Source organism: Eriocheir sinensis, chromosome 22 (genome assembly GCF_024679095.1).
Source record: "Eriocheir sinensis breed Jianghai 21 chromosome 22, ASM2467909v1, whole genome shotgun sequence".
NCBI lineage: Eukaryota > Metazoa > Arthropoda > Malacostraca > Decapoda > Varunidae > Eriocheir > Eriocheir sinensis.
The window spans coordinates 12,984,405-12,997,931 of NC_066530.1; positions in this window are offsets into that span (position 1 = coordinate 12,984,405).

Consider the following 13,527-nt stretch of genomic DNA (forward strand, 5'->3'; position numbering starts at 1 on the left):
TTCCTTTCCTTTCACACCCAGCCCTGTTTCTTGGGTTATTCATATTGGGATATTCATTCCTGTCACCTCCGCCTTTCCCTACCTGTAACTTATCTCTTGGGTTGTTAATATCCCTTCCTCTCATCCTTACTCCTTCCCCTAAGCCTCGTATGTCTTCTGTCTTGTTAATTCCCTTTAATCTCCCTCCCATTCCTGTTCCTTGCGTTATTTAGACCCCCTCCTCCCACCTCTGCCTCTCCCTACCAGTAATGTCTCTTATCTTGCTAATACCCTCTCCCTTCACCACTGACCTTGCATACAATTCTTTCCTTATTGCATGAAAAAAATATTAATGTTACCCCACTGTATTCTGTTTCATGAGTCAGCGTTCGCACACTTCTACCAGACTTGTGTGTAAAGATGAAGCAATACCAAACCATAAGAAACATAGACTGAAAAAGAGAGAGAGAGAGAGAGAGAGAGAGAGAGAGAGAGAGAGAGAGAGAGAGAGAGAGAGAGAGAGAGAGAGAGAGAGAGAGAGAGAGAGAGAGAGAGGAGTAGAAAAGATAGAAGGAAAAGGAAGTAAACAGACGAAAGAGAACTGAACTCCAATACACAAGAATCTCAGAGTAGCGCCGGAAGTCATTAAATGGGTTCCTATCCTCAAGTGGACTCGAGATGGGTAAAGTGGCACTCGAAACATATATTGAGAAAAAGACGAAGAAGTTAAGCAGCCTCCACGGAAGATGAGTTACTGATATTACCAAGAGACAGCGTATAGGGAAGCCTCAGGAAAGAAGGCAATTACCTGCCTACTTATCACACTAATTAACTTCCAGGGTATTGTATTGGAAAATCGTCTCAATGGGGCGGAATAATGATCTACCTATACAAAAGATAAAATTGAAGGTTGACACGTTTCATTAGTTAACAGACAAATAAAAATGATAATAATGTTCGCTATACAAAAGAAAATGAATACAAAACGCTATATATAATGTTCACATAATGAACACAGTATTTCTTTTTACAGCGAGAGAGGCAGCTCAGGGATAAAAAATAACAAAAATAACAAATAAACTTTCTCGGGGGCAAAAAATAACAAAAATAACAAATTAGCTCTCTCAAGGGCAAAAAAATAACAAAAATAACAAATAAGCTCTCTCTCAAGGGCAAAAAATAACAAAAAAACCAAGTAAGCTCTCTCTCAAGGACAAAAACTAACAAAATATCACAAATAAGCTCTCTCTCAAGGGCAAAAAATAACAAAAATAACAAATAAGCTCTCTCAATGACTAAAAATAACAAAAATAACAAATAAGCTCTCACTGAAGGACACAAAATGACATAATAACAACTAAGGTCTCTCTCAAGGACAAAAAATAACAAATAAACTCTCTCAAGGGCAAAAAATAACAAAAAATAACAAATAAGTTCTCTCAAGGGCAAAAAATAAAAAAAATAACCTTTCTCTCAAGGGCAAAAAAATAAGAAGTAAGCTCTCTAGGCTCTCCTCTATCAAAAGAAAGAAAAACTGATGGGCCAGAAGATAGGTCAATTTCGGAAGGAGAGTAATTACGTCTTAATGATAAAGGTTAATGAGGAAGCTTTCTGGTCTACCTTTACGTCGAATCTTAATGACAGGTAGATGCCACCGTTCATTAGTTCACCTTTAGACACAGAGATGCAAATGTTCACCGCACAAAGATAAATGAAAATGAGATGAAAAAAGGTAAATAAGGTTAATTAGAAAGCTCATTAGTCCTCCTTTATGCAGAATGATCTTAATTAATGACCCACCAAACGCTAATTATCATACAAACAGGCTATGGATTCAGTCTGTTTTGTTTACCTATTATTTTCACCTATTGCACTCTTTATTCTGTTGTATTTATCTATTCTATTAACGTATTCTATTTACCCAATTTATTTTGTGTATTAAATTTTGTTCATTCTATTTTTTACCTATTCTGTCTATTTACCTATTTCATATATTTCCCTACTCTATTTTTTCTTCCCTATTCAAATTTCTTAACTTACTCATTTTGTGTTCTATTACTTATTCTATTTATGTATTCTATTTACCCATTTTATTTTGAGTATCATATTTTGTTCATTCTATTTTTACCTATTTCATATATTTCCCTACTCTATTTTTTCTTCCCTATTCAAATTTCTTTACTTACTCATTTCGTTTACCTTTCTTATTTCTTGTTTACGATCTGAGGGACTGATTTTACCTTCATCCTCAAAAACGAAAATAATCAACGACAACAGAATCAGATTAATGACGCACTTTACGTCGCCTACCTGTGCCCGAAAACTGAAACAGGTTAATGATTCAATTTACTCTATACACCTGTGTCCGAAGCCATCACAAGGGCCGAATCTGTTTTCACAAGTCATAAAGCACTGATGAGTCCGGTTCCTGCCCTCACCCCTTCAACTCAGCCTCCCCTCACCCCATCCACCTAACTCTACCAATCCAAAAACTCCATTCAGGTTGCCCCTCCACCCCTTCAATCGCCCACTCCATACTCGATCCCTTAACCTTTCAATATATCAACCATATATCCCACCCCTCCACACACTCATATTGCAACCCTCTCCCCCCCATTCTCCCCGTTCACACACTCACACTTTGCCTCACCCCTTCACGTCTCCACACATCAATCAATCCTTCATCTTTAAACATCACCCCTCTACACACCTTTCGCCCATTCCCTTCACCCTTCCACTCATCCACCCTTTATTCACAACCTTCACTTCACCGTACACTCACACTATACGCATCCACACATCCACCTATGCCTCACAGCTCCACATGCACAGCCTTCATTCTAACTCTCGCTCTCTCCACAATCACACACATGCCACCGCTCCCCATTATTATCCCTCCATTTTCTACCTCTTCAGCTCTCTCTCTACCATACCACACACACACACACACACACACACACACACACACACACACACACACACACACACACACACACACTATTCACCAACACATCCTACTTTTATTCCACTCTTCCACCATGCACCTTTCATCCACCTTCTCCACCCTTACACACACTTCCCTCTACCCCTCCATCAGTACCATTCGTCTAAGATCAACTGATACCTTTCCCTTCCCATAACTCTCTCGTTCTTCCTTTCCATCATCGCTTCCTACTCATTCCACTTTCCTCCTTTGCAACGTTGTGTCTTCTCTCTCCCATCCCACTCCTCCCCTCTCATTCCTCTTAGCCAAACTGATCACCTTTCCTCTCCCCTCCTGCTCTGCCTCTCTCCATCGTTTCTCTACCTTCCTCTCTATCTCCCTCTCTCTCTCTCTCTCTCTCTCTCTCTCTCTCTCTCTCTCTCTCTCTCTCTCTCTCTCTCTCTCTCACAGCCCCAGTCGTCCCCTCTCATCCCTCTCGGCTCAACTGTGTCAATTCTCCGACGCGGGGAGCCAAGAGGACAATATTACTTGAGTCTGCCTCTAAAAAACGACTTCATAAATCCGCGTTTCATCCGTAGCTTCCCACGTGGAGTCCGTTTTCTTTAGCGGACACAGTTTTGAGGGGCGGTTTAGGCTTTTTAATAAGACAGCAGAATTGAAAGAGGTGAAGGGGGGGGAGGAGGAGGAGGAGGAGGAGGAGGAGGAGGAGGAGGAGGAGGAAAGAAAATTAGAATTACAATCAAATGAGTTTTTTCCTTAAAAGAAATAAGAGAATGTCATTGGACGAAGCAATATTGGGTAATGATTCTCTCTCTCTCTCTCTCTCTCTCTCTCTCTCTCTCTCTCTCTCTCTCTCTCCTCAAGAGAGAGAGAGAGAGAGAGAGAGAGAGAGAGAGAGAGAGAGAGAGAGAGAGAGAGAGAGAGAGAGAGAGAGAGAGAGAGAGAAACCCACGGACCATTGGACAAGTAATTCGAGATATTGAGATTGCCAGAGGTTTTCTTATTTTCGTTCTCTTTTTTTTAGGGGGCGGGTGAAGGGAAGGGGATCGGAACCCATAAAAAGGAGTTGGATTCCTTGCTTCAAATTGGATCCTCAGTTATGCCTCGGCCTCGCTTTTTGGCTCCCGATGAATGGCTTTTAATAGCACCTTTAAGACGGGGAATTAAAAGCAAACATTTATCCTGCCTACCTATTTTAAGCGGCCCATGTATCGATTTATCTATCCTAACTATTGGTCCGTCTGTCTGTCAATCTATATCTACTTGTTTTCCATATTTATCTATTTACCAATCAATCAATGTTTATCTATCTACCTCTCTGTCTATTCATTTATTTCATTATCCAATCGTTAAGTGATTCATGTCTCTATCTATCTGATCTATCTTTATCTCTTTCTGTCAATCTATATCTACTTGTTTTCCATATTTATCTATTTACCTATCAATCAATGTTTATCTATCTACCTCTCGATCAATCCATTTATTTCATTATCTAATCGTTAAGTAATCCATAAATCTATCTATCTGATCTCTATCTTTCTTCACCCTAGCATTAAAACAAATAATATATATGTCAGACAATCTACCTACCTACCTATACAAAAATTATCCTTCTATCTGTCAATCTCTTACTCAAATAATGGAAATATAAATCTACCCGGCCACATATCTACGTTTGTTTGTCTATCTTGTAATCTATTTGTCTGTCTGTGTATGTCTGCCAAATTCAGGAAGGGCAGGAGTTAAGAGTCCTATTTAATTTCACATTTTTTTCTAACTCTTTATCTCTTCAAATCGGTTCTTCAATGTCGCTTCATCATTTTTCCTCTCTGATTGCTACACGTTTTTTTTTTTCTTCATCTTTTCAGCGTCACACGAGTTTCAATTCCAGCGCGTCAATCTCTCAACGCAAATGGGAGATGCCTTCTCTTTTTTATATCCCATTCTTTTCGTTGATTATCTGTCCGTCTATCTGTCTGTTTGTGTGCTCGTCTGTCACAGTTCTCTTTCTCGCCCTCTCGTATCCTTCACCTCGTCATTTTTTTTCTAACTCTCATCTCGTTTCCTATCAATTTCATCTATTTCTTATATATTCTGTTTTGAAATATATTTTCTATCAATTAATCTAAGTGTATTTTCTTGCTTTAATGATCTATCTCCTTTGACATTCTGATATTTTGTAATAATTTTCCCTTTTCCTCATCTATGCAAACTTTGTTCTACCTCAATCATCTTGTTTTCTATCATTTTAATCTATGCGTTATCTATTCTGCATTCAAACTTCCTTTCTTTTAGTTTATTCTACTTGTACTTCTTCGCTTCAATAACAAACGAAATATCTTTATACTTAACCATCTCCTTCGTTTAGTATTCTGAGATTTTGTAATTATTTAGATCTCTGTTATTACTCCGTTTTGCAATCAATTGGTTCTCTATTATTACTCATTCATGTTCCTGCTGGCGATTCCGAGTAAATCTTTCACAACATTCCCGAGACTCCAAGGTTGTATAATTGCAATGACACGAGGAATACAACACAGGTCTCGTACATATCACAGACAGAGACACAGAGGACGAGAGAGGACACAAGGCGAGAACGACAGACATAACCAGAACAACAGACAGTTAGACAGACAAAGACAGTGTACAGATGACAAAGAACAATCAGTCTTCAACACAAACAAACTGAGAGATAGAAAAAAAATATAAATGAGACAAGAATACAAAGAAACAGATAGACAAGGAGACATATACATAACCAGAAACACACACACACACACACACACACACACACACACACACACAGAACCATTAGCTCTGTGACATATGTGCCGCAAAAGCCCACTATTCTAATATTCCTGAGCCTTTCTTTTTGTGTCTTTCCTCTCTCCTCTCTCCCTACCTTCACCACACACGCTTCCTCTCCCTCCCTCTCTCTCCCTTCCCTCTCCCTCTCTCTCCTCTCCCTTCCCGGTTGTAGGCGTCATTAACCATCAGGCAGCAGGGTTCCCTTTTCCTAATGTTTGTCAACCCAAAACACACGCGCTCAACGAAGAGGAAAAATACTTGTCAAAAAGAAGATAGATGGAGATTGATATTTAGGTAGCTAGAGAGACAGATAGATGGTGAGATAGTTATATACATAGATAAAGAGGAAGAGGGGGAGAAAGCAAAAAAACAGCAGATTTAGATACATAGATAGAGGGGAAGAGGGGGAAGAGGAAAAGAGCATAGATTGATAGATGGAAAGAGAAGAGTTATGAGAGAGAGAGAGAGAGAGAGAGAGAGAGAGAGAGAGAGAGAGAGAGAGAGAGAGAGAGAGAGAGAGAGAGAGAGAGAGAGAGAGAGAGAGAGAGAGAGAGAGAGAGAGAGAGAGAGAGAGAGAGAGAGAGAGAGAGAGAGAGAGAGAGAGAGAGAGAGAGAGAGAGAGAGAGGAGGAGGAGGAGGAGAAGGAGGAGGAGGAGGAGGAGGAGAGGGAGAGAGAGGCACAGAGAAAGCGTCCTTCCCTGTGCCTCCTGAGTCCTTGGAGAAAGAGAATAATATAATGCGATTTGTGACGTGAGGCAAAGTTAATAAGAGGGCTCGGGTGGGCGGCGGAGCGCGGCAAGCCTTGTGCTCGGCGGCGGTCAGGGGGAAACTGCAGCCGGGGAAGAGGATGTCGGAAGTTAATAATGAAATTGGTAAAGGAAATAATGGAGTTGTCCGTGGCATGCTATTTTAGAGAAGGTAAAGAATAGATAGAAAAATAAAAGAACAAGGAATGGATGTTAAAAGCTAATATTAAAATAGATAATAGAGTGAGTGTACGGTGAAGTGAAGGTTGTAAATAAAGGGTGGATGAGTGGAAGGGCGACGGGAATGGGTGTAAGGCGAGTGTACAGAGGGGTGATGTTTATAGAGGAAGGAGTGATGTGTGGATAAAAGATAGATTCCAGGTCTATAATTTTGAAAGATATTACTAATGTGGAGAAAAATAAAGTCCAAGGGTATAGTTAAGAAAGGCTGGTAAAGAAAATAACGAAAAGGTGTTAAAAGTATACCTATAAAGAAAAAAATTATGTAGGTATCCAGGTTATACTTCAGAGAGGCCGATGACAAAGTAAAGATGATATTTTAGATATGTCTGGAAGAAGTACAACTAAGGAGGTAAAGAATAGATAGAAAAAATAAAAGAATAATTGCAAAAGAAGCCGTTTTAGTTATATTGAAGAAAAACTGCAGGTAAGGAAAGTCTGTCAGAAGCTAATAATAAAATAATAATAAGTTAACAATGAAATAGATAAAAATAAACAGTGAAGTTGTCTAAGATATATTTTTGAGGGGTCCCTAAACTAAAGAGCATAAAGAAAAGGTAAAGCAAATGTCAAGAAAAAGTATATTCAAGGTAGAAACTGTAAGAAGCTAGTAAATACCCGTCCTCTCTCCGCCGTCTTACGTTTTAGTGTATTTTTGTAACGTCATCTATGTATATCCGTCCCCTCTCAACCGTGTGTATTTTTGTGACGTCATCTATGTATATCCGTCCCCTCTCAACCGTGTGTATTTTTGTGACGTCATGTATGTATATCCGTCCCCTCTCAACCGTGTGTATTTTTGTGACGTCATCTATGTATATCCGTCCCCAGTCCACCGTGTGTATTTTTGTGACGTCATCTATGTATATCCGTCCCCAGTCCACCGTGTGTATTTTTGTGACGTCATCTATGTATATCCGTCCCCAGTCCACCGTGTGTATTTTTGTGACGTCATCTATGTATATCCGCCCCCTCTCAACCGTGTGTATTTTTGTGACGTCATCTATGTATATCCGTCCCCAGTCCACCGTGTGTACTTTTGTGACGTCATCTATGTATATCCGTCCCCTCTCAACCGTGTGTATTTTTGTGACGTCATCTATGTATATCCGTCCCCTCTCAACCGTGTGTATTTTTGTGACGTCATCTATGTATATCCGTCCCCTCTCAACCGTGTGTATTTTTGTGACGTCATCTATGTATATCCGTCCCCAGTTCACCGTGTGTATTTTCGTGACGTCATCTTTTTGCCATTGTGTACCTCGATGTATAACTATGAAAACCCGTACACCTATATATTTGTGTAATGAAAACGATAAAAAGAAATAGCGCAGCTCTCCAAGGTATTATTTAGACTGCAAAATTAAAGAATACAAAGAAAATGTACCGTTTTAGATATGCCATGAGAGAGTACAGGCAGGGAAAAGGTGGTCAAGTTAATATCGGAGAACTAGGTGGAAATAAATAATGCTACTGTCCGATGTATTATTTAGAGAGGCTGCAAAATTAAAGAAAATAAAGAAAAGATGCTGTTTTAGATATAGCTTGAGAAAGTGCAGGCAGGGGAAAGATGGTCAAAAGATAATAATGTAGAACTAGATAAAAATAAATAATGCTACTGTCCAAGGTATTATTTAAAGAGGCGGCAAAAGTAAAGAATATAAAGAAAATATGCCGTTTTAGATATGCCCTGAGAGAGTATAGGCAGGGAAAAGGTGGTCAAAAGATAATAATGTAGAACTAGATAAAAATAAATAATGCAGTTGTCAAGGATATAATTCACAGAAGCTGCTAAATTAAAGAATGTGAAGAAAAGATGCTGTTTTAGATATAGCTTGAGTAAGTGTAGGCAGAAAAGAGGTGGTCAAAAGGTTAATAACGGAGAATTAGATGGAAATAAATAATGCAGTTGTCAGGGATATAATTCACAGAAGTTGCTAAATTAAAGAATATAAAGAAAAGATGATAATTTAGATATATCCCGAGAAAGCGCAGTTAATAATGAAATAAATAAAAAGAAAGAGGCAGTTCTATAAGGTTTAGAGAGGCAGCTAACTTAACGAATACAAAAGAAAAGATTGTGTTTTTAGATATGCCCAAAGAAAGTGGAGGCAGGGAAAAGGTGATCAGAAGTTAATAATGTAATAAATAAAAAGAAATAAAGTAGCTGTCCAAAGTATATGTAAGAGGGGATACTGAATGAAAGTTTTTTTTTTTTTTTTTTTACAGCAAAGGAGACAGTTCAGGAGCATATAAAAAGAAAACAATAATGAAAAAAAAAGCCCGCTACGTATTGTTCCTAAAAAGAGTGCAGAGGAGTGGTCGAATGAGAATAAGGTAGATGTTAAAATATAATCATGAAACATACAAAAAAAAAATAATGTAGGTTTCGAAGAATAAAATTAAACTACATAATAAACACATAAGAAGCCATTTTAGATACACCTTGAGAAAATGAGGTCCAGGGAGGATGACTAAAGCAAATATACAAAACGCTAAGATATAATACTGCATTCCTGAACCCACCTTAAAACAGAGGACGCTAAATTTGAGAAAGTATAAAAGCCAATATGATGTTACGAGATATAAACTAAAAAGAGTGAGGAAGGAAAGTTAAGGTGAAAACAGATCAAGGAAAAAAGTAAATGATATTGTGTTTCTGGATATGCTTGAGACGAAGAAAGCGAGCGGCATAATAAAAGAACAAATTAGGTAAAAGAAGCAAAATAATACTGTTTTTTCCCGGTTGTATTTGAGCAAGGGCGAAGAAAATAAAACTTGGAAAGAGCGAATTAGATTAGAACACGAAATAATAGTTTTTTCTAGAGAGAGAGAGAGAGAGAGAGAGAGAGAGAGAGAGAGAGAGAGAGAGAGAGAGAGAGAGAGAGAGAGAGAGAGAGAGAGAGAGAGAGAGAGAGAGAGAGAGAGAGAGAGAGAGAGAGAGAGAGAGAGAGAGAGAGAGAGAGAGAGAGAGAGAATGGAGTCACAAAACTGAAAGAGCAAAACATATAACAACTAAAATGAAACTCGTATTGCGCGTTTAGACAGGTGAGAATGTGCAGGTGACACGAACACACACACACACACACACACACACACACACACACACACACACACACACACACACACACACACACACACACTCACACACACACACACACACACACACACACACACACACACACACACACACACACACACACACACACACACATATACAAAGACGGAAGGAGGGATGATGAAAAGAGAACAAATTGAGCTGAAAGCGGAGGAGAAATAGGAGAGATTGATGCCTGGGAGGGATGAGAGAGAGAGAGAGAGAGAGAGAGAGAGAGAGAGAGAGAGAGAAACTGACTTACACTCTCAACTCTCTCTCTCTCTCTCTCTCTCTCTCTCTCTCTCTCTCTCTCTCTTCTCTGCTGGAGTGAATATGGCTCAAATATTTTCCACTTTCATATTCGAAGGCACAGTTTTGAGTCATGACGCCCTCCTTCCCTCGGCCGGGCGGCGCGAGGCAGCGGGGGATGAATGGGAAACATCAGATAGGCATTAGGCAAAAGAGGGACCATATGGGCGAGAGAGCGAGGGAGAGATGGAGAGGGTAGAGTAGACCTTGCTGAGGGACGGAAGAGTGATGGCCTATTATTAGTGTTGGAAGCTGTCGAAGTAGTACTGGTAGTGGTTGGTAGTCTAGTGGGATGAAGTTTTGTCTGTCAGTGAAGAGAGATAGAGAAGGAACTGTTTGCAAGAAGTGTAAAAGAAAAGGTTTTGAAAGATGAGGAACGAGCCTGTTATTAGTGGTGGGAGTTGTCGAAGTAGTACTGGTAGTGGTTGGTTGTCTAGTGGGGTGAAATTTTGTCTGTCAGTGGGGGGGGAGAGAGAGAGAGAGAGAGAGAGAGAGAGAGAGAGAGAGAGAGAGAGAGAGAGAGAGAGAGAGAGAGAGAGAGAGAGAGAGAGAGAGAGAGAGAGAGAGAGAGAGAGAGAGAGAGAGAGAGAGAGAGAGAGAGAGAGAGAGAGAGAGAGAGAGAGAGAGAGAGAGAGAGAGAGAGAGAGAGAAGGAACTGTTTGCAAGGAGTGTAAGAGAAAAGGTATTGAAAGATGAGGAACGAGAATAGAAGAAGAGGGTTTTGGAAGACATGCTGTGAGTGAAGGAAAAATGAAGAGATATGAAAGATTGTATGAGTGAAGATAAAAGGAAGGATTTTAAAATAACCCGGTGAGCAAATAGAATAAAGGAATTGTTTTGGAAGGCAACAGTGAGGAGAAAAAGAAGGGCTTTGAAGGAACGCGTGACTGAAGAGAAAGATGAAGGGATACCTAAGATGATGGTTGTTTCTACACTTAAGTTTCTTTCTATAGTTTTTCAAACAAATAATAGGCACATGATTAATTAAAATCATATATAAGACCCATTTTTTAAAAGAGAAAAAGGCCGGTTTGATAAAAAATTCTGATTGACGAAGAAAGGAAATGTTTAAGAATGAGGAAGGTTAACTGTATAAGCCTGACTATCTGAGATAAATGAGAGACAAATAGTACTTGTAGTGACGACGGTAGAAGTAGCAGTGGGAGAGATGATGATAGTAATAGTAACAGTAGTGGTAGCAGTAGTGGTAATAGTGGAACATAGGCTTTCTTTGTCATATTTCCATCCCCTAGAAACTGAACATCAAGACACCTCTCCAAACGACACAAGACTCTTTCGGCTACTCCCACTCTTTTCTGTTTGCAAGAGGAGCACCAGCAGGCTTTATTGTATCCTTTATTCCTCCTTGAGCAACCTACATTAGTGTGAAACGTAGTAGTAGTAAAGTAGTCGTAGAAGTAGTGATACAAAAAAAGGTATTGTGGCTGCAAGAGAAGATGGATTAAGAAGAATACCGCAAGGATTTGAGACGTAAGGTGGAAAGTAGGATTTATGGCGAGTTCCTACGAGGAGGAGGAGGAGGAAGCGAGAGATGTGGCTGGAAGGAAAAGGTATGTAAATCATGTCCGTCCCTGGAGGCTGTGGCGCGGGCCGGGATGGGCAGGGACGGGCCGGCGGGACTCAGGAGAAGGCGAGAGAGATGCGCTGACTCGGAAAAACAACCGCGTGAATAAGATAAATATGCATCACTTATACCACGCTCGTTCTTTTCGAATAGGAAGGTGTAGGAAGGGAAGCGTATTTTGAGGAGGATTACCGAGGAAATAAGACTCGTATATGGTTTCACACAGACGTTCTTTTAAGGTTTGTGTGTAAAGAAGGAGGATTATCGAGACAACCGAGTGAATAAGATAAATATGCATCACTTATATCATGCTTGTTCTTTTCGAATGGGAAGGTGAAGGAATGGAAGCGTATTTTGAGGAAGAGTGCCGTGGAAATAAGACTCATATATGGCTTCACAGACGTTCTTTAAAGGTTTGTATATATTGGAGAAGAATTTAGAGACAACCGCGTGACTAAGACAAATATGGATCACTAAAAGCATGCTCCTCCTCCTTCTCGAATAGGAAAAATGTAGGAAAGGAAGCGTACTCGAAGAAATAACAGCGTGGGAAAAGGATCTCGAATATAATCTTAACATGAATCACTAAAGCATGCTCCTCCTCCTTCTCGAATAGGAAAAGTGCAGGAAAGGAAGCGTACTCGAAGAAATAACAGCGTGGAAAAAACGGTGTAGAATATAATCTTAAACTTGGACGTCTTTTTGGGGTCTGAGAATTATAGAAGAGAATTTTACTTAGACAAGCTACCGCGTGCATAAGATGAGTACGCATCACTTATAGCATGCACGTTATTTTCAAAGAGGAAGTGTAGGTAGAAATAACAGGGTGGAAAAATGGATCTTATGTATGATTTTAATTAAGCATATATCTATTATTTATGTAAGAAACTATAGAAAGAAACAGGTGTAGAAACAACCATCAGAATAAGAAAAAGTAACTTACCCAGAAAATATAATTAGATATGTACGAAAACAACAACAATGAAGTATAACATCTTAATACCAACACGAGGAAAGAAAAGACAAAAAAAAAAAGAAGAGGTGAATGCAACCGAAGAGGCGAAAATGAACAGTACGAGAAATAAATAACGAAGGAAAGGGAAACGAAACACAAAGACTAAGAAAAAACTGTCATATTCCAACAACAAAAAAAAGTGAATAAGAAGAAATAATAAACTGAGCGCGTGAGCAAAAGCCGAGGCATGATAGCACGGTAAAGGAGGAGGAAAAAGAAAGAGGAAAAGAAGACAAAATAATAACACAAAAGAAGCAAGAAACAGTTCACTTATTCTCCGATGATAAACTAAAAGCGAAAAATGTGTTACCGTGGCAGAGAAGAAGACAAAATAAAAACAAGAAGAAAAAAAGAAACAAGAAATAGTTCACTTATTCTCCGGCAATGAACGAAAAACGAAAAAGAAGTTACCGTGGCGGATGCTGGGACAGAAACAAGAGAAGAGAAAGAGTATTAAAAGGAAAAGAAAAGATAGATAGAGAAAGAGGAATAATCAGAAAACAACTAATAAAAAGAGAAAGGGGAATATAGGAGTAGCAAATGATAGAGAAGTAGGGGAATAAAGGAAAAACAAGATAATAAGAGAAAGGGAGATAAAAGAAAAACGAATGATAAAAGAGATCAATAAAAGAAGAATTAAAGAAGAAAAGGAAAAAAAAAGAAAAACAATATGTAGAAAGAGGAATAAAAGAGAAAAAGAATGATAGAGAAAGAGATGAATGAAAGAAAAAATACAGAGGAAAAGGAAAAAAAGGAAAACAATATAGAAAGAGGGAAGAAAGGAAAAACAAACAAAAGAACAAG